The 22117-nt window shown below is 36.8% G+C and overlaps 1 protein-coding gene across 4 annotated transcripts in view; it reads left to right on the top strand.

Annotated features, from left to right (window-relative positions):
- Positions 1 to 22117, top strand: part of HS3ST5 (heparan sulfate (glucosamine) 3-O-sulfotransferase 5) — a 231717-nt gene that overhangs the window by 77586 nt on the left and 132014 nt on the right. For all 4 annotated transcript variants that reach the window (XM_012723527.1, XM_012723514.1, XM_012723528.1 and 1 more), the window contains exon 2: positions 19904 to 20098. The gene's annotated coding sequence lies outside the window, so the exon portion shown is untranslated. The remainder of the gene's footprint in view (positions 1 to 19903; positions 20099 to 22117) is intronic.

Here is a 22117-nt window from a genome sequence, read left to right as displayed (position 1 = left end):
AGTACTGCCTTCCGGTGCTCCTGCCTCTATTGCTGTCCAGCATCTGCTGTCCATGCCGACCTTCAAACTGTTGCTGTCATGTCAGAGGCCCCACCAGTAAACATCTCCAGCCTCGGTGAGTTGGATCCTGGCCTGCTGCTTGCCAGGTGTTGTGAATTCCAGGCCCTTGAGATGGCGCCATCTTGGATGTGCAGCCTTTTGTTTAGGGCTTTTTGAACACTGTAGCTACTATGTAGGGTGAGGTAGGCGGCTACTGGTGGCTTTAAATACTCTTTGTTCCCCTTACTTGTTAAGTAAACCCCATTGTCATTGTTCCCTGAAGCTGAGAGGTCTTGCAATTGTGTGCACAGGTGAAGAACCCACAGACAGCTCCCTGCCCTCTATGGGCACAGTCCTTTGGCTTATAAGCACCTTGAAAGGCACTTTCCTGCAAAATCAGGATGTTATGAAGGCATCTTAGTCTTAAATTCCACTTCACAATCTTTCTCATGCTTCTGCTATTTTGCTGAGAGTGGTCATTCATAAACATTGTTCCTATTTCCTCTTCTTTATACTCACTCAGAACACTGGAGGAAAATTTTTACTCTCTAACACTTCTAAATACTCGTTTCAGGTCATCAGCGAGCAAATGAAATTCTTAAATGATCCACCGTCAATTCCACTAATGTAAATACTAAACAAGTAACATATAGTTGACCTTCACTAATCCACCTACTTTTCTAGAATTAACTTATACCTTATTGCTTGAAAATTAACACTTAAGTTAGCAAAAAGTCAGACTTTAACCCAAAAGAAAACAAAACATCCCTTTATGCCATATTTAGCAATATATTTGTTATGGTCATGTACTTGGTGAATTCTTCTCTTTCTCAGCTAATTTTTTCTCTTTCATATTTGAGTCAATGAAATGTAAAATTTGAAAAAATAGCGCATTCATTGTTAGCTCTGAAAGGATTCAAATGTTATTGCAGATTTTTGTATTCAACTTCTAGCCCATTTTATTTGATGTACTTGAATTATAAAATTTTATCTCTAAAATAATTTCTGAGAATCATAAGGAATTCAGATGTCTCCTACAATTTAGTCTTAAGCAATGAGTAATATTCACATAAATATTTTTGGAGTGTATTATAAGTAACAGTTGATTTAAAAATTGAATAAAGATCTTGAAAATGGGTAAGATGTACATGTACTTCAGATTCACATGCTTTATTTTTGATTAGTTATCTTTTATTTTTTATTTAGTACACTATCTACTTTTGAGTTCCCCAGAAACATACTCCCTGGAAATTTGTCCATGGGGGAATTGGAAAGTGTTTGGAAATGAGGAGAACCAGAATGAACAGAGAGAGCTATTGCACAAAGACCCCAAATAGCTGTAACCTAGATGACTTCAGAACTGTGTTAAGTGGCGGCAAAGATTTCACTTAGCCTTTTTATCCAACGTTGGCAATCATGGATGCAGTCTATTCTGGCACACCTTGGCTAAGGCAGTTCTTTTCAGTTAAGGATAATGCCAGGGAAGAGCACAAATGTGCATCTTCTGCAGCCAGCTCAAAGAGAAGCTTCCCCTTCGGCACAGTGCCCTACCATCACCAACACAATCTTTGGGGGTAAAATGGCACATAAGTATCTGAGGTGTGCCATGGACTTCTGTGTCCTAGCTAGTCTGCTACGCAAATTATTTCTTGTAATTTGAATGCATAATTGGCTAGAGAAAAGACATTGTTCATACAATGAAAGTACAAGTACTAGATGGTTGCTAGACTAAGAAAAACATGTAAGCAGTTCCCCTGAGTCTAAAAAGTTAATTATTGATTAGCATATATGTGCTAAGAGAATATTAATTAAACAACATAGATACAAGGCATTGTGTTTCTAGTAATAGACTTTTTTCCTAAGTAATAATTATAGTGAGGGAGAAAAAAAGAGGGAACTACAAGGAAACTCCTTTAGACATTTCATTTATTAAATGGGCTAATCTTAACACTAAAAATCTAGGTAGCATTTTTGTTGCAAATGACCTAACATACACAAAAAAAAATAAAAACCAAATCAGTGTAGACAAAAGATTGAATAAAAACTACCTTAACACCCTCCCTGGTGTCACAGAGAGTTAAAGCACAGCATTGAGAAGCTAATGCCACTTCAGCATGAGTTTGATCCCCGCCTGCCCCGGAGGTGACCACATGGTATGGCAGACCTCTCCTGGCCAGCCTGCTGCTCCCCTCAGCAGTGTACTTCGACAGTCAGCCTGTCTGCTCCACACTCTGTCTCTGGTGATTCCTCTCACCGCCCCTGTACCTGTACCCCAGTTCTGTATGCACAAATAAATCTTTAAAAAAAAAAAAAAACTACCTTTAACCTAAAGACCCTGCTTTTGGATTGAAAAAGTAGGTGATGTTCTACAGACAGTAATTCCCTTGCACAGTACAGTAGTAACTGAAACATGTATATGGGATTGAAATGTGAGGACTATCTCATTAACTTTTGCTCCAATTCTTGCAGTTTTACAAAATTGCTGCTTTTCTGAAAAAAGTATTGAATTACCTAAATCATTAAACATTTTCTTATGAAAGAGGAGACTTTGTCTGCCCTTATTTTATCTTTGTAGCCTAACACAGTACAGGCCCACATAATTGGCACCAGTATTTTTTTGAATGAATGAGCCATCAACCCAATGAAATAGTGCACAGCAGTCTGGTGCCCACACACTCTCAGACTATCTGGCAAGTACTGAATTTTTTGCTGGGTAGATCTTGAAAAGCTAACAGAATTTTCTACTCTTATTGCTTGCTTTTTATTTATGGAGTGAGTTTTTATTGCAGAGTTTTTATAGCAGCCCTTCATATTCTATTTTAAACACAGGTTAATTTCTCTTCCATACTTTTTTAAAAGATTTATTTATGCATACAGAGCTGGGGTACAGTCCAGAGGCTCAGGGGTGGCGAGAGGCTTCACCAGAGACAGAGTGGGGAGCAGAACAGGCAGATCAATGAAGTACACTGCTGAGGGGAGCAGTGGTCGGGTCAGGAGAGGTCTGCCACGCCACGTGGTCACCTCCAGGGCAGGCGGGAATCGAACTCATGCAGAAGTGGCTTTTAGCTTCTTAGTGTGGTGCTTTAACCCACTGCGGCACCAGGGAGGGCCTGCTCTTCCATATTTAACTAATCATTATCAGTCTGTTCCCCAAAGGACCACCGTTTTTATAAATATATAGTTGGTGGAACCCATAGTGAATATTTTACATATTGTTTATTAGATAATAAGAGAAGTTTAAGCTTTTAAATTCAAAACTTCTGTTAACCAAAAACAAATAATAAAAATTGAAGTTTCTAACTGCTCAGTGTTATCCATGCTCAAATAGACTGAGATATTTAGTATACTGAACAGAAAAATACACAGATATTAAATAAAAAGTAAAAATGCAAATAAAAATAGAATAATATTTAGGTACATTGAGAAAACTGACGACTAGAACAAAAGTGTTCAATCCCAGTTTCCTAAATTTATTTTAAAGTATCAAACTTTAAAGAAAAGCTTCTTTACAATATGTTGATGTATCAACAAAATTATGGGTTACAAGCAATTTATAGAAGTTCTGGCCCTTTTTTTTATAAAGACACATTTTAAAAAAAAAGATTATTTATGCATACAGAACCAGGGTACAGGCCAGAGGTGCAGGGGCAGTGAGAGGATTCACCAGAGACAGAGTGGGGAGCAGAACAGGTAAATTGAGAAGTCCACTGCTGAGTGGAGCTGCGGGTGGTTAGGAGAGGTCTGCCACACCATACGGATCACCTCTGGGACTGCGATTAAACTCATGCTGAATTGACTTTAGCTTCTTAGTGCTGTGCTTTAACCTGCTGCGCCATCAGGGAGGGCCCCTAAAAGCCACATTTTTGCTAGCCACCTTGTTTCTTGGACTACACTCAGGCCTCAAGTTCATTTTCCTACTTTGAAATTTACCTGTAATTCTTAGTTTATCTTAGATTCTCATTTCTTCTGAAGATGTACAGATTTTTTTTGTTAACATCATTAACGATCCAATAGAAAACAACTGTGGGTCAGTTCTCATTGTCCAAGTGACTAGTATCCCAATTCAAATTGATACCCCTACAAATTTCAGGGTCTTATATTGCCATGGTCTCTTGGTGTTAATTCATGAAAACCGAAGAATTAGTGGTGCAGTACACCACTAATACACCACTAATAGCAGTGGCAGTTTGTCAGCAGAAGAAAATTTGGAAAAATGAGCAACAATAACCCACAGCTGATTGAATTGCCACTTCTACAATGAAGACAAAACAAAATTCAGAAAAAAAAGAGAAAAGTGATGTTATTTTAGTTAGAAATTAACTCAAAGAAAACTAGAAAAAGATTACTGGTTAGTATTCCTATTCCTACAATAAATGAAGTAGAGTTTTGGTAGATTAGTTTACTTTTTTTTTTTTAAGATTTATTTATGCATACAGAACCTGGGTACAAGCCAGAGGTGAGAGGATTCACCAGAGACAGAGTGGGGAGCAGAACAGCCTCACTGACAAAGTACACTGCTGAGGGGAGCAGTGGGCGGGTCAGGAGAGGTCTGCCGTGCCATGTGGTTCACCTCTGTGGCAGGGATTGAACTCATGCTGAAGTGGCTTTAGCTTCTTAATGCTGTGCTTTAACCCACTGCACCACCAGGGAGGGCTTAGTTTACCTTTTTTTTTTTTTTAAATATTCATACAGAACTGGGGTACAGGCCAGAGATACGGAGAATGAGAGGATTCACCAGGGACAGAGTGGGGAGCAGAACAGGCAGATAGACGAAGTACACTGCTGAGGGGAGCAGCGGGCGGGTCAGGAGAGGTCTGCTGCGCCATGGGGCAGGCGGGAATCGAACTCATGCGAAAGTGGCTTTAGCTTCTTAGTACTGTGCTTTAACCTGCTGCGCCACCAGGGAGGGCCCCTTAGTTTACTTTTTAAGGTAAAATTGTTTAAATTTTGTTTGGGTGTTTGTGAAAATAAGTAACAGTCTGGCTAAAAAACTTTTCCTTGAAAATGCTTCTGTTATATGGGTAGAAGAGAATATAATGTGCGCTCTTTCAGTAGGTGCACGTTGACAAAAATGCCCAGCTTGACATTTATAAGATAATGTGAAGTCTAAACAAAGTAGACCATAAACTAGACTTATAAACTTTGATATGAGTGGAATTCTCGATTCCTAGGACTATTAAAGGACAGGAGCAGGAAATGTCATCCCTATTTTGTCTACATAGAAAGATTGCTATATAAATGATGCTTAAACTATTATTAAAGCAACTTTTTACTCATCTTAGTTTTACTGACCAGAAGACAATTCCATAATTGTCTGTTCAAGCTGCAATGCATAAAATAAATTACAGTAAATCTGCTTGAACATTGTTGTTTAAATTATCTTGGTTTTAAGTAAAGGCTTGTAGTTTGTGTGTGCTCATTGGATTACAAATCCATCCAAATCTATTATGTTTTATCCTCCCAAAATACTGTGACCTAAGCAGAGATGATATTTGACAAATTATACAAAACTGAGTGTGACTCAGCCACACTCGCAAGTTTTGAGTAATTCCTCCTAGTAATTTAATTCAAGTAATATTACCTTGTGATATATTTCTTGCCAGCAATCATAGAAATAATTGAATGCTGGACAAGTACCCCTCCAAAGTTATATTAAGACAATTCTTTAACAGAAATGATAGCAGCACATGTATGAAGAATTATGTATATAGGCTGTTGTATATGAGGTATAGAAACAGACTTTTCATGCTGGGTCTCTGTGAAAATCTTCATTCCATTTGCCTGCATACAAAGTACAAAGTCTGAGGGAATGTATGCTTCTCCATCATTTCAACCTGGTTGCTAGGGGGTCATGAAATTTGAAAGATCTTCCCTTTGCAGAACACTTCTACCTTTATATCAGTGCAAAGCACGTAACATTTTCCAGGAGATTTGGCTTAGTAATGACGCTGGTTTGCTGTCACCTAGATGAGGAGCTCCTAACTCACCTGTCTGTCCATAATGACTTATTTGTGGCTTCTGCTGGTTTGGGCAGACCCTGGGGTTCTGAGAGTCTGTTCTGCAGAACAGGTTTGCTTGATATCTTTTCTTGGAAACAAGGCCACTCACCCTGATTGCTATGTGTTAGAGCAATCTATCAGACATTGTTACTTCTCGGGCCTGCACAGCTCGCCACAGTGTTCCTTGAAATTGCACTTGCAGGATCTTACAGTTTTCACCAACTTACAGGGGGCCCCACATCAGTTCACCAAGACACATCTTCTCAGTTATCCCACTGGCATCTATTCTTCTCATCTGTGGAGCTCCAGCATGGCAGTGCATACTAGTTGGCTGGCTGCATACCAAGACGTCATTGTCTATGATGATCCTGACTGGCCACATAATGTTAACACATTATTCACCACTACAATAAGAACCAGGTGGACTTTTCTAATTCACCCCTTTCTCAGAGCTGTGGGTCAGGTCACACATTTACCATTTTTAACTCCTTATTTTATGTCAGAAGCATTCAAGAATTGGGGTGTAAGACAGAGGTGGGGGTGGTGAGAGGATTCACCAGAGATAGTGTGGGGAGCAGAACAGGCAGGTCTACTGACATATACCACTGAGGAGAGCAATGGGTGAGTTGAGAGAGTTCTGCTATGCCAAGTGGGACAGCTCCCTGACCAGGGATCAAACTCATGCCACAGTGATGAGATAGCTTGATAGTGCTGAGACTTAACCCCTTGTGCCACTAGGGAGGCCCATGTTTATTTTCTTAATCTAATTGTACTCTTGCTTGTTCAGTGTAACCTTGGGGAGGATGCTGCCTATGTATTATCACCTATTAATTTTGTAATGTCATTTCAAAACTATAGATTGCCACGACTTTTTCATACAGCTCTATACAGTCTTTTATGGTGAATAGTATCTAAAATCTAGAAGCCAGCCACCTAGTGATTCACTGTCTGTATTGCTAGTAAACACTAGCAGTCTATTAGAATATAGACAATTCCCATGCAGAAACAGCATGTTTCATAATTCACAATAGAAATTACTGTGTGACATTATTTTAATCATGGGTATGATTGCCTCTGCTAACTCCCTCACCATAACTTAGGTTAATATTGGAAGGGTATAGTAGGTGATGTTTCAAAGGTTTACTTTACAAAATCTCTAGAAGTGAGTCACTTTGTTGAGTTTGCCAGCATTCAAGTCTACTCCACTTTGGGAAGTCTGATCAGTTATGGCTGGTCAGCAGCAGAGTTACCTTGGCTGTCTATAAAACTAATTGTAAAAGAGGAAAAGCTGCCCTGTTCAGCTTGCGACTGCTTAAGTGGTTGACCACTGCTACTGACTTCAGAGAATAATTTGATGTGCTGGTCAGTCAACTTTTATAGTGGCTATATGCCAAATTCTGAATTTTTGTCAAGAAAATATTGTGCTCGAATTTCAACTACCATTCATGTTTAAACAAATGTATTTGACGTATTTTTATTCACTGTTTTATTTAATATTAAAAATAAACTATGAAAGACATTATTTTCTCCAAAGTAATAATCAAGAAAATGAGGAGTAGAATGGCTTAGTGATGGTACAGTTATGCAGTAAGTGGTGCAGGAAGGGAATGTTGCTGCCATGTGTGTTTCCACCCTTTCTGCCATGTTATAACTCATTCCCAAGTAAGCTGGCAGAAGCTCTAACTCACAAAGTTCATTCAGCCTCAGGGAGGTAACATTGTAAAAACACTAATTGGCTGGATTAATTAACTGTAGTTTTCCATCCACATTTTTCAAAAATTTAAAGAAAAATTTAAACAATAAAATCTGTTTTGTTGTGAAGACTTACCCAGGCAGAGGGGGATGAGAGACACATAGAACACAAACAGCCCCATGGAACCTTTTGTGCTGATGTTCTCTCTCATTTTCTGAGTCCTCCCACTCTTAAACTGTGCACAAAACCCTCTCCCAGCCCTGGTTTGTTCTACAGCTTTTCTGTTTTCTAGAAAAGGCCACTTACCTTCTAACCTACTTGTCTACTTTTCTGCCCATAACTTAACTCTGTCTTATTCTCCCCATTCTTATTCAGTATCACAAAAGTTCAAAGAAACAAGTACTGGGAGCACCCTCCCAGGACATGTGGGAGTGCTCACATATTCACTGTTTTTCCCCAGAAACAAAGGTATTGGAATATCTATGGGGAGAGCCTTTGTGTGAAACCTAACACTGACTTTGGAAAAATAAGAATTACACTTTGCTACTCAGTTTTACTTAAATTTAATCATCCTTGATAATTCTTATCTTAAAGCTCCCCATGATAATTAATTATTTGTACTTTTAGGATGAACTTATCCAACTCCTGCTAGAATAAGTTCTCAATTTTTTCTATTTTTCATCATGGTCAAAAATATTTTACGTAGGTTAGAAATTTGGGGATTCTTAAATAACTAAATTCTCCATTGTAAATTATTACATTAAAAAGCTGAAGATTACACTTTTGTATCAGTTAGGTATTTCAATAAAGGCTGGGTTACAAGCCACAAAGTCTTAGCAGTAAACAGCAATAAGCATTTGTATAGTCTTGGGTCAGTGGGTCAACTGGGATTGATTGACCTAGGCTGCACTGGACTAGAGAGTTGTGATGGTCCCAGCTGGTTTGTTCATGTGTATGGTTATCAGTTGGTAATTAAGCTGGGCTCCATTGGACAGTTTAATTCTACATCTCTCCCATCCTACTTCTGCCTAAGCAAGTTCTCATGATAATAGCAAAAGTGCTAGAAAACAAACTCAGTAGAACAAGCATTGTTCAAGCCTTTGGTTATATAGTAGTCTCTAATGTTTTATTGAACAAAACATATCACATGACCAAGTACATAGAAAAGGAGTAGAGAAAAGATTCTCATTGTTAGGGCACACTGTAAAGGCAGGTAACAATGAGCATTGATTGGCATGGAAAGAGGTAAAGGCTTGGGGATGTTCATAAAATTGACTACAGTTATTTACCTGTTTTCTTGAATATCAGCCTATCAAAAGTTATTGCTCATTCTAAGTAGTGTCTGTTCTAGATGCAGTCTTTGTTCATCTATCCATTCATTCATCATTCATTTAATAGACAGTGTTGAATTCTTTAGACATGTGTTTAATAGAAATTTGAGTCACATACATAATTTTACATTTTCTGGTAACCATTAAGAAAAGTAAAATTAAATGCAGTAATATACTTTATTTAATCAGATATCAAAATTGTTAACATTTGGACATGCAATCAATATTAAAATTATTGAGATATTTTGCATTATATTTTTGCATTGAATCTTTAAAATCCAAAGAGCATTTTGCGCCTACAGCACAGTTTGCACTAGACCCATTTCTAGTGCTTAAAGAGCACCAAGTGCTAGTAGTTAATGTTTCAGACAGCAAAGTTATAAACAATAAAATGAACTTTTTATGGAAGCAAGACACCTACAACATAGACCTTACAGTCTAAGGACAAAGGAGAATAGTTTAAATAGTGTAATCATTTTATAGCATTGTGAGGGTTTTTTTTTTTTAACTGACTTTTGGGGGGAGATTAATCTTGTTTATGACTCCCAGATTTTATCACTCCACTCTGCAGTAACTCCCTTTCTTATTCTAGTAGTTTTCTATTACAAATTCTGTCACAGAACTCATCAAATTTCTCAATCTCCCTTACCTGGTTTAATTGGAGACATTTCAACATCCCTTTTCATGGAGGACCATCACTCCACTCCAAAGTCTGGCAACAAAGATGTGGCTTGCTACAAAATCAATATAGTAAGGGGATATTGCCTGAGATCTTATTACCAGGTGGATAAAGTTCCACATTATGACTTTACCTGATAAGAGCCCAGGATCCTTCATGAGAGAAAAGTTGAATGGAAAAGTTGTCTTTCTCAGTGCTTATCTGCTTTGAAAAAAATTAAAAAAAAAAAGTGGGTAGTTGGAGAATACATAATAAAAGTAGGTAAAAAGGATTGCTCCAGAAGTGGTACAAGGAATAGCAGAGGCAGAGAATGGAGAAAGTTAGAAAAAAGGGAAACATTAACAGTGTTTATTCTTGACCTGATTAAAGCAAGGTTTATCAAAAAGGGTAATTTTTACAAGTAATTGTTGTCTTCTACTGAAGTTGCAGATAAAATGTCCTGGCAAGAAAAGGCATTTTCCCGGGAGACTAAAAAAGTCTGAGGTTTCTTTAAATATGTAGACACAGCTTAAAGAACTGGAAGAGGTTTCTTTTAAATGCTGTGAATCACCTTATCATTTCCCCCTACTCTTTAATCCTGTTTTGCTTATTGCATGACTTCTCATGCAATAAATGATGATTCATTGCTTTGATTATGTAACCCATCAGTATCAGAACCACTTTGGGCAAATATCCTCACGTTTCCATGTTCCCCTGACAACCTGGAAGGTCCCAGTGATCATTGTTGAATTAACATTCTTGGAGAACCCAGAGCACTTCTGACTGCCATCTCTGATGAGGTCACTACTAACCTCCAAGCCACTTAATGAAGCTTGGGTTGATACAATACAGAGAAAAACATACTGGATTTTAAATTCCGAGTTGTTTTTACAAGATATTATTGAAAGCTATAGTGGATGGTTCTGTTTTCCTACTAGACACTTTACAAAATGACTATAATTACACAGAAGAGAGTGCAAATTACATGATGGGCTTTTTTACACTTTAAATTACAAAAATATATTTGTGCATCTACTCTAGTTTTTATGAAGGATTTAAATCAGAACAGCAACATTGGTGTTGTTTAGCAACAAAAGATCATTTCAAATAAATCCTTCTAAATAATCCTTTTTACTACCAATTAATATTTCATAGATATCTCCAATCTGGTGTCTCCACACCCCATCTGGCATTCTTGCATTTAACCATGAAATATTTTGGGTTACTTCATTTCACTGATATATTTTCAAATGGGAATTAAAATAAGTTGAAGAGAGTGAACAGTCATAAAGAGGACTAATGAATGCTTTGTAAATTGGTGCTTTATGAATGAAAGACAACAGAAATAGATGGACAGTATGAGGTCAAAAGTCTCTTCTGCCTCAGATCAAGAATTGTGCAGTGGGCTTTGATTTAAGTGATAGAATAGCAAGGTTGACATCAGAAACATTAGTAACTCAATCACAGAGGATGACCCTGAGCAAAGGAAGCACTTCCACTAAATAGCGCTTAGTCTCTTAGAATAAGAGATGTTGTGGTATGTGTGTGTGTGTATGAGAGAGAGAGAGAGAAACAGTGAGAATATGTGAGTGAGAGTAAATGAAATCTGGAAATCAATTTATAAATAATTTAAGGTAAAATTAGTGAATAATTTGTGAGTCTACCAATTATCTACTAAACCTGGATAGGACCAAAACAAAGGAGGTACCACATCAATATTTATCGGGAGCACAACTGAAGAATGTCATTGAGTTAAAGTGACCATGGACTCACCTTTTCTGGATATTAAACTCCTTGATACAGAAAGGCGAATAGAAGAATCGGTCTGCCTTTTAGTACAACCACTGGCACCATGTCCCTGCAGCCAAGTCTCAAAAACCAAGTGCCACCAAATCCAGAAAGAGGCCAGAGGTAAATAAAGATGGAAAAATAGCACCATGATTCTCTCCAGGAGGAGAGAGAAGCAACTATAACTTTAACTCTGGTCTGAACAAAGTACAAAAAATAGGAAATGGAGATCAAAGTCTCACCGTGTATATTGCTTATGACTTACGTCCCTTCTTCCCCAAGGAAGCCCCATGCAGTTTTGAGCTTAGGGTCAGAGACTGTAGATTTTCTTTAACAAAACAAAAGCCATTAACATTTTCCTAGGAAAGATTATTTCCAGTCATCAGATACACATAAGATCTACATTTAAGACATGGGACAGGGCCACTCATTCAATAATCATCAATATCTTCTTCATTGAAATAGATTTGTCTCCTTTAATTAGATCAACTATCAACATTTATCACCATGAAATTGGTTTGTATTATCACAACTCTCTTTTGATAGTTACTAAGATATGTTGAATATAGAGGAACAGTAAAATAATTTATTTCTAAAACATTATAAATAGGTACCTAATAACATTTTTTACTGTCCATGAGTAGATACAGTATTACCTCATTTACATGCAGGGTGTCACTGTTTCATTTGTTAAATCTAGATCCACTAATGTATAAAATTACCATAATTAGATGAAAGTACAGATTAAGAAACTTGGCCATGTGTATGTATATATGTGTGTAAAAGGAATTCCAGAATCATAGACTCTTCCCTACTAGTAGTACTTGGAGGATGTATATCCAGTGATTTTCAGCTCAGGTTGCATATTACAATCTCCTGGAGAACTTGAGGCTCCAAACCAACTTAACCAGTATCTGGGTTTTGGCTTTTTTTTTTTTAATTTAGGTATTTATGCCTACAAGAGCTGCAGGTGCAGGAGGGGTGGGCATAATGAGATGATTCACTAGAAATAGAGTGGGAAACAGAAGGATTGACTGAAATACACTGCTGAGGGAAATAAAGGAGAGGTCTGCTGCACCATGTGGGTTACCACCCTGGCTGGGGATTGAACTCATGCTGCAGAGCCTGCATATAGCTTCATAGTACTGGGACTTAATCCCATGCACCATCAGGTAGGCCCAGCTTTGGCATTTTTTTAAACCTTGTATTTATTCTGAACAGCAAGATTTAAAAACTCTTACTTTAATCCAGCTCTCATGATAAAGACTGACAAAATAAAAACCCTTCCAGGAGAAGTTACTTGAGGTCATTGTAGAGTTAGGTTTAGAAGCCACATTTCCTAGCTCTGGTGCAGAACAATTTGCATCACAGTATGGAACTCATTAGTTTTATGAGTTTGATTCATTTGAACATTCCATTGATAACAGAAGAATACATACTTTTAAATTTTCTATGCAGTGATATGAATTTATACCTGAACTTACTATATTTCTTAGCACAGTTGAGTTCCTTGCCTTTCACTAAAAATAAGTTTCTTTGTTGTAAAGAGTTTTTGAAACATTTATAAATTTCATTTTCTATAAGGCAAGAAGATATAATTTTATTCATAGTATCCCCATTTTTAAAGTCATGTGAAGTATGAGTAATTCATTTCTGGAGACACATTCTGAAGGAACAGCACTGATAACATGGGACTATAGTTAGCAGTGTTGAAGATAGAGTAGTTAAATATTTTCCTGTTCTTTAACATCTATCTTTTCTGTATGTGTCTATCTGATGAGAGCATCAAAATTTTCCAATTCTCCATAGAATCACAATACCAATTGTTACATAGCATGTGTTTTATCTTGTGGCAAGATGGAAAAGTCTATCTAAATGCCTTCTGCCTATGCTCAGAAGTAATGAAAATCAGTTTTGTCAGCACCAAGAATAAATAAAAACTGTAGTGGATGAAGGCTAGAAACATTTTTCTCCTTTGCACTTATGCAAAATTTTGTTTGTAGCGATCATTATCATGCATTAAGCATCCTCTGTACGCTAGACTTTCTGCTGTGAACAGGAGTGTTGAAGGCATAGTCCTACCCACAACTATTATTCATCAAAAGTAAGCAAGTAAATAAATGCAGTTTGAAGTAGTTGGGAGTAAAAAATGAACATTTAAGAAAAATTTAAAAGTACAAAAATATTCTGAGTCATGGGTAGAGCCCTGTATGTCGCACAGTGTTTAATATGAATTCATACAATTCTCTAGTAAAGACTTGTTTACCTAAAAATATAATTGAATTGAGTGTCTATATCTGTGTTACCATGTGTGAATTATGTATGATTTGTACTAATTATCACCAGAGTGAAAGAATGGAGAAATTAATGACTACCAGTGGGTTTTAATAATCATCCTTTAAAAAAAAAACCTGAAAATAATGTATAACATAGCAGAACCACGAAAGGAAGACCATTTGTTGCAAGGAGCAACCCAAGCTTCTCTATATAATGATCCCCATAATAGCCTGAGCTCACCTTTCATCATAGGAATTTCTGCATTCACAGCCTGAGTGCTTGACTTACAGAGGGAGGCACAGTCTACTCAGACATTCAAGGTGCTGACAACCTGAGCTAGAAGAGCATTTCAGTGAAAACCATTGTCTGGAGACCACTCCATGGCTGTCCAAAGCAATGGTGTCTTTTTTATCCAGTGCCTCTCTTCTGCCTGATGGTCACTGAGGGAGTGACAGGTAAACAGGGCAATTGTAAAGGATGTGCCATCCAGAAAAAAGGAAAGTCTGTGGCATCTACTGATGTGAACTCAGTTAACTTGGAGGATATAAGATCCTCATTAATACTGGCAAATTGTGATTCCTGGATTTTTTTCTTCTTCAGTCTAGAAGCTAGTGGTGGGCGAACTATGCTTAACAGAACTCTAGAGCTCTGTATAAAGAGTAGTTTGTGGAAGATGAATCCTCTTAAAAGGAAAAAAGAAAATTTTGACAACTGTCTTCATCCTTCCAACCCCTCCCTCCCTGTTATAATGTAATTTTGGACTCTATTCCCATTCCAGTCTTGTTGCCTTGTAAGGTCTCCATAGCGGAGTATTGGGAACTCCTGAATGCTTCAATTCCTTTTCCATTTAGAAAATCTCAGGTTGATCATGTGGAGATAATCATAGATACTATATGCATAGACATTGATTGTCTAATTCTCATCATATAATATTACTTTTCTTGTTTCCATGGGAAATTTTCAAAATTATCAGACTTTTACTCTTGATTAATAGTACAATTACATAGTATCCTAAATCTTTGAAGTAGGAAATAAAACTTTTTACATTTTTATACAATAAAGGAAAAACCCATGTAATACACACAAAATCACAATTTCAAGGCCTTTTTTAACATGCTTATTAATATCTTTATTCATTTTCAGTACTTATTAAAACTTTACTGCATGCCTTCTAGAATGACAGTGACTTTTTTGGCAATCTCACTCTCAACAAAAGAAATTATTTTAATGGAAACAAAAGACTTGTACTATAATTATTTAACATATTTCAATTTTTTATTTAAAAGTACAAACTCAGTTTTTATCAATCAATTCAACAAATAGAGCAAATATCTAGAAAGTGAAATCACAGAAAGCTGACAATCATTTTCCCCTTCATATAGGAAAGAAACATGTAAAAAGAGGTATATTTTGACAAGACCTTTGTTGATGCTTTTCAGTGGGAACACAATTGTGGAGCAGGTTTGCAAGGCTAGATTCTTCTACTTGAGCAGAAGTTCTTGTGCCACTCAGTGAAAGCATACCTGGTAAAAGGTATGTGCTAGTAAAAGCTGATCATGTGACAATGGTGTGAGAAATAGGGTCCAAATAGTGGGATTGGAATGGGGGCCATCATGACCATATGTCAAGAGACATTTGCACCAGCAAAGAATTTGATGTTATCACAGACAGTTATCCCAAGATCACTGTGGAGATAGTCACGTAATCAAGTCAGTGGTGACTCGGAAGTCCCCAGGTCTTTGTGATAAGGGCTATTCTTTGTAGGACTTCAAGGAATACTCTGTAGATAGCAAATAGGTCACAGTTGCTCATGAATGATCCACTAGTAGACAGTTCATAGGAACCCACTGAGGCAGAACATAGAAATCTGTCCTATCACGCACTTAAGGTCCTGGTTTATATAAAGAGGAGCCAAATGATAGTACCACTTCCATTGACCCCTTAAAGGAGCTTAAATTGTTAGAAAAAAAAAAAAGAAATCCTTGATGGAATTTCTTACTCTGCTTGAGAAACAATTGAATATCAAATCACAAATTTTCCACAATTTCATGAAATGTCACAGAGGAAAATTATAAAATAGCCTGCCTTCTGATTATTAAGACAACTAGAAATGCATTTCTTACAAGAGGGTTCCTTTACCAAAAAAAAAAAATTGATTTATACATACAAGAACTGCTGTATAGGCAAGAAACACAAGGGGTGAGAGGATTCACTAGAGTCAGGGTTTAGTGCAGAACAAGCAAATTTACTGAAATACACTGTTGAGGGGAACAGCAAGCAAGACAGGAGAAGTCTGCAAAGGATATATGGATCAGCCCCCTGGCCAGGGATCAAACTCAGCTCACAGTGGTGATAGCACTGAGACTTAGCCCGTAGGCCACCAGGGAGGCCCAAGTGGGTTCTTTTTTTTTTTTTTTTTTTAATTTACTTCTCCCACCATCACCACCACCAATCTATTATTGAAGTACCATTGTGTTAGCATCCTTGCTATTGTTTTGACAATATAGAAGTTGCATTTTTAAAATTTTTTTACCAACTCCCGAACAGATTTAATACCCAGAGAAAGCTAAAAGACATTTATAACTGAGCAATAGGTCAGAAGAAACCAGAAGGCAATTACCTTTTGTATAAAGCTGCCTTCAGCTAACTTCAAATAGTTTTTAAGAGAAAGAAGGTTAAGACTGGGAGTTGTATTCAGCCAGGAAATTACCCACACTCATATTTCCTATCCTCTTTTACTTCTGGATCTTGTCTATCCTATCTATCATTCTCCAGCTGGAAGACATTACCTGGCCACAGGTATCATAGTCAGAAATCCTTGAGAAATATGTATCCCGATGTCCTCCTGTTTAACATAATATACCCGTACACCACTGTCTCATAGCTTTTAGGGTCCCAGTACATGTTCTCATTTTAGGAGAGCTTAAGAAATATGTTTCTCATTTTGAGTAGTCTCAATATAGCATAGGCTAAAATTTCATATCTGCTTTGAATCTTTGAAGTTCTTTTTGTCTTTGGGTAAATATCAAATTACTAGTAATATGTCATCAGGGTAACTTTTTAAAAGTAATCATTCTCTGCTGTCAATGATATAAAACACTGAATCTATGCTGATATGTTTTCAAAGCTAAAGGATTTCTAAGGAAAAACATAAAATATTTGAAAATATGATAGTAAAAGTGGCAAGTATCTTGAGTATTTGTCCATAACTCACTTACTTAGGATTATACCTAGCCTATAGTTCTCCATGTTATACAGAAGACTAGCTTCTTTATAATGAATGGTGAAAATTCTATAGAACTGTGGACAGTTCCTACTTTTACTTCCATTTGTGGCTGATGAATAATATATGTCCACTTACTCACTTTTAATCTTATAAATAATGTTATAAATCATGTGAGAGAGAAAATGAGCTTCAACCTTTTAAAAAGGAATCAGTAGAATCATCAATATTGCTGTAATTGAGGAACTTTTGAACTCTTACTACTTTGTCTCCAATACTTCTTAGAATTTATTGCATATTTAAAATTCTAGGAAATTCTGAAAAAAATATACATACAGGAAAAATAATATACAAAGTGGTTCATGGTACAGGAATTACTGCAAGGCATTTGTTTAATCATTTAGCAAATTTGGGTACCTATCATGTTCTAAGAACTATGCTAAATGCTGGTGCTGAAGTGAGATAAACAGAAATGGTCACTATCCTCTAGGAGCTGAGGCTGTAGGATGTGGATAGGCAATAAAACCAAAGGCATTTGATCATCAGACACTGAAGTTGAGGGAGAGAGAAGATTAAATCTACTCAATTTATTTTAAAAAGCTTGAAGAATTCAGCTTTTGTATTATCTAGCTGAGGGATCATGGTTCTGTTTATAAATATAGGAATACTGGAAGAAAACTGAGTGGAACTGTTTTTATGACTCCAGTTATGGACAAATTCAGTTTGAAACATCATCTTAACAGCCAAATAGAGATGTCAGCTATGTAGTTAAAAACAAAAGCCTAGAGATAAGAAAAAAAAAATTAAGATTGCTTGCTTGCTTAATTGATTGATTTATACATACATAACAACAGCTTGCATGCAGGCCAGAGGTACAGGGGGTTAGAGGATTCACCAGAGAGAGTGGGGAGCAGAACAGGCAGATCTAATGAAATACACTGCAGAGGAGAGCAGCAGGTGAGACAGGAGAGGTCTACGGTGCCATGTGGATCAGCAACCTGGCCTGGAATAGAACTTGAGCTGTAGTGCTGCAGATAGCTTCACAGTGCTGAGACTTAACCCCTTCTGCCACCAGAGAGGCCTCAAAAATTTAAGCTAATTATGAAATTTTAGAAGAAATTAATAAAATAGCAGTCACAAAATTATACATGTGTGTGTATATGTATATGTATATATGTATACACACACACACATATATACACACACATGCATTGAATAGGTCTTTTTGGTTGCAAGAAACAGACACCAACACAAACTGGCTTAATCAAAAAACATAAGTAAATAAGGAAATCAGTAGATTCGCATGTAACTCAAACAATCAGGATATTCCACCTGCAAGGGAGACACTATTCAGGGATGGAACAGCTTGCTCAACAACAGTTCTTTTTCTATTTCTCAGCTAATTTCGATGGTGTTGACTTAATCTCTGTATGACACCCCTCTCAGGATTCCAAGATGGCAGCTTTTGGTTTCAAAGGCTACATACTGGCATACTTGTGTACAGCAAGAATAAAGTTTTGTTTTTGTTTGTCTCTTTTAAATAACAGGGTTATGAAAACCTTGGAATGGGAATTGTTGACTTATTAAGGCCTTGTGCTTGTCCTTCACATGCGTAGAAATTAAAGAGACACAGATTGTTTTCAATTAGAATACACCACTGGGTTGGAAACAAATTTTCCCACTAAGCCACCTAGAATGTTAAAGAAGAGGAAATAAGAAATGTAAAAGATTCTGTGTTTTATTTTAGGGAGACTTAAATTCCAAGTTAAAGATGTTGGTCTTAGTCCAATAGACCAACAACATGTCAGAGGTGTGGTGGGTGAGTGGATTCACCAGAGACAGAGTGGGGAGCAGAATAAGCAGATTGACAAAGTACACTGCTAAGGGAAGCAGCAGGCAGGTCGTAAGAGGTCTGCCATGCCTTGTGGTTCACCCCTCTGGCGGGGGATCAAACTCATTCTGCAGTGGCTTTGTAGAGCTTTATAATGCAGTGCTTTAACCCATTATGCCATCAGGGAGAGCCCCCCAATGCTGCTTTTAGTCAGTAAGGGAGATTGGAAAAGTGAGCATTTGATTTTATGTTCTCTGTTTGTGAGACAGCAAGGAAGATGGAAATTGGAAATGGTTTTTGAGTCAGCAAACAATAAGGTGTTTCACTGTTTTACCTATTGTGTTACAGTACACTGTGCTTACCTGTGCTTTATACTCTTTTCATTTTCTATTTGATTTTGTATTTATCTGTATGTGTTGCTTTCTCTACTACTTAGAAGAATACTTGCATGATGGATTACCAGTTCTAGAATCTGATTTTCCCCCCTCTATTTCCATTAGTTACTATCTATATCTACTTAAGTCATTCAGCAAATATGCTAAAATTTTGGTTTCCCTAGTAGGCAACAGATATCAACTAGCAAGGACATCATTTTTACTTATGTTTAATTACCTTAACAAACATTATTCATGTGAAAGAAAATATTGCAAAGTACTAGATGCTTCCATGCATGCGTTTTTATGAAAACTTTTTATAGTGTGATAAGGTCTCATCTAAGGATATATTTCCAAGAAACTTCATCAACCTTAACTTACAAAGAAATTTAGCACCTGCATGGCAAAAATAAAATTAGTAATTATATCACTTGATGCAATGTTTAGAAAAAATACTCAATTAAAGGAATATGAATTCAACCAGAATCCTCTGCAGATGGCAACATCCTGCAATTCTGACTTCACAATGACATGAAATTTTAAATGACAACTGTGCTAAATCGGGGAACGGTAAACCCAGGCCAGGTTTAAATTTAGTAACACTGCTAGTTAACTTCTGAAAATAACCTTCTCCGTAGCAGATTCTCTATGAATTTCAGATGATTGACTGTGTTTTCCTCTTCTGTTTAGAAATAACCAAGTGCCCAGAGGCTTCAGCACTGGTGACTTCCCTTCTCAATGGCATTTCTGGTGTCCACCCCATGAGGCTTCTTGGCCAGTCTTGAAACACTTGGAAATTAAACAGAGAACCTCCTGCTTAGATACTTCTTGAAAACTTTTTCCATATGTGTCTGGAACTTTCAGAATGAACATTAGAATTTGAAGGTAAGTAAATTTGGGGAATAACTAACATTTGTGGGTAATGGTTAAGTACATCAAAAGTGAGTATTGCATATATTTTAATAAAATACACAAAAATGAAAATGATTTGTTGAGTTAATGAAAATAGACTCCTATGCTCAGTGCCATGGCAAAAAAGGGAAAATAAGTAAAATACTATATGCCATGTAAATGTAAATACAAGCAGGACACAGTGATAACCTTAATATCTGAAAATCACTTTCACATAGAAAAAGCATAACATGTAATGGTTCTCAAGATTCTTATAATGCCCATTCAAGTCCGAAATGTGGTCCAGCAAAATGAATTTCTCATTGCCACCTAGAGATTGTCATGATGAAGGTGGGTCTTGGGACTTGGGAAACACTGAAATTGATATTCACAATAATATGCTTTTAATTTTTAAGTTTTTTATTACATTGGGTTTTATTTTTTCCTTAAGTCACAAGAATAAGAACGAGGTTATTTTCACCCAAATATATTAAATTAGTGTTCCTTTTTGATTCCTCCAAATTATTGCATCTCTTTAATATTACTTTAACAAGTTTAATATGATAAGGTAATTGTTAGGTGTCCTATCTCTGTATCAGAGTAACAGTCCTGTTTTGCTCTCTTTAGCTGTTTCTCTGTTCCATGGAATGTCTTAATTTATTCAGATGTTTATTCTTATTCAGCTAATTCTAATATATAGAAGATGAAAATAATAAGTTTTTACCGGGGTTAGTTAGCTTATCTCCATGTTAGAGGCTTTTTCTTAACTTTGAAAATTCAGTCTTAGATTTTGAAAGAATAGATCTGCTGACTACATCTTTATTTGCTCTTTTTCCTTGGTGCATCAAAACATAGATCATGTGATACATTCATGACAAGTTACATATACATTTAGTGAATACCACTTTATGTGTTATTTAGTAATTTCATCATTATTACTTGCAATTTTAAGTTTATGAAAGTTTTACTTTTTAATTCCAGTAAAAGAAGTGATTAGTAAGGACATATTACAATCTTAAATTATGATGACTTCTTAAAGATTGAATATGGTTCTATTTTTTTTTAAGATTTATTTATTTATTCATACAGAAGTGGGGTACAGGCCAGAGATGTGGGGGGGTGGGAGGAGCCACCAGAGACAGAGTGGGGAGCAGAACAGGCAGATGGACGAAGTACACTGCTGAGGGGAGCAGTGGGCGGGTCAGGAGAGGTCTGCCACGCCATGTGGTCACCTCCGGGGCAGAAAGGGATCAAAGTGGCTTAAGCTTCTTACTGCTGTGCTTTAACTCACTGCGCCACCAGGGAAGGCCCGGTTCTGTTTATTTTTTTAAGTATTTATTTTTATTTATATATGCATACAAGAACTGGGATATAGGCCAGAAGTGCAGGGAGTAAGAGGATTCATCAGAGACAGATTCCTGAGCAGAACAGGCAGATGGACTGAAATCTACTGCTGAGGGGAGTAGCAGGAAAAACAGGAGAGGTCTGCTGTGCCATGTGGGTCAGCTCCCCGGCCTGGGTTGGATCTCATGCAGTGGCTGGTGACAGCTTGATAGTGCTGAGACTTTAACTTCTGCACCATCAGGAAAGCCCCAGATATGGTTTAATTGTTATATTGCAAAGTGAATCTTTTAATCAAAAACCTTTGGTTGAATGTGAGACTTTTGGACATTCTCTATTAGTCTTGGTGTGTATTTGTTCAGATTGTGTAGAATTTTTGTCCATAAAATATCAAAAGGCAAAAATAAACTCTTAGCTATAAAGAAGTAGATCCCAATTATGCCAATGAACTACACATATTAGCTATAGGACCTATTAACAAAGTAAAACTAAGCACGTATATTTCAATAATGATTTCTTAGGTAAGAAAGGTCTGAGAAATTTTCCTCTGAGGTGAAGGTTGAAAATAAAGGTAATGCCTGAGTCCTTACTTCAGACTTAGTCAACTTTGTCTGGGTATCTGATATTGAGGGTAATAATGAAGGAAAAGTGATATAGAAACTTAGAATAGTA

Source organism: Condylura cristata, unplaced genomic scaffold, assembly GCF_000260355.1.
Source record: "Condylura cristata isolate star-nosed mole 26May11 unplaced genomic scaffold, ConCri1.0 scaffold00001, whole genome shotgun sequence".
In the NCBI taxonomy this organism is placed as follows: Eukaryota; Metazoa; Chordata; class Mammalia; order Eulipotyphla; family Talpidae; genus Condylura; species Condylura cristata.
Note: the sequence above shows the minus strand (reverse complement) of the source record. Positions and strands in the feature narration are given on the sequence as shown.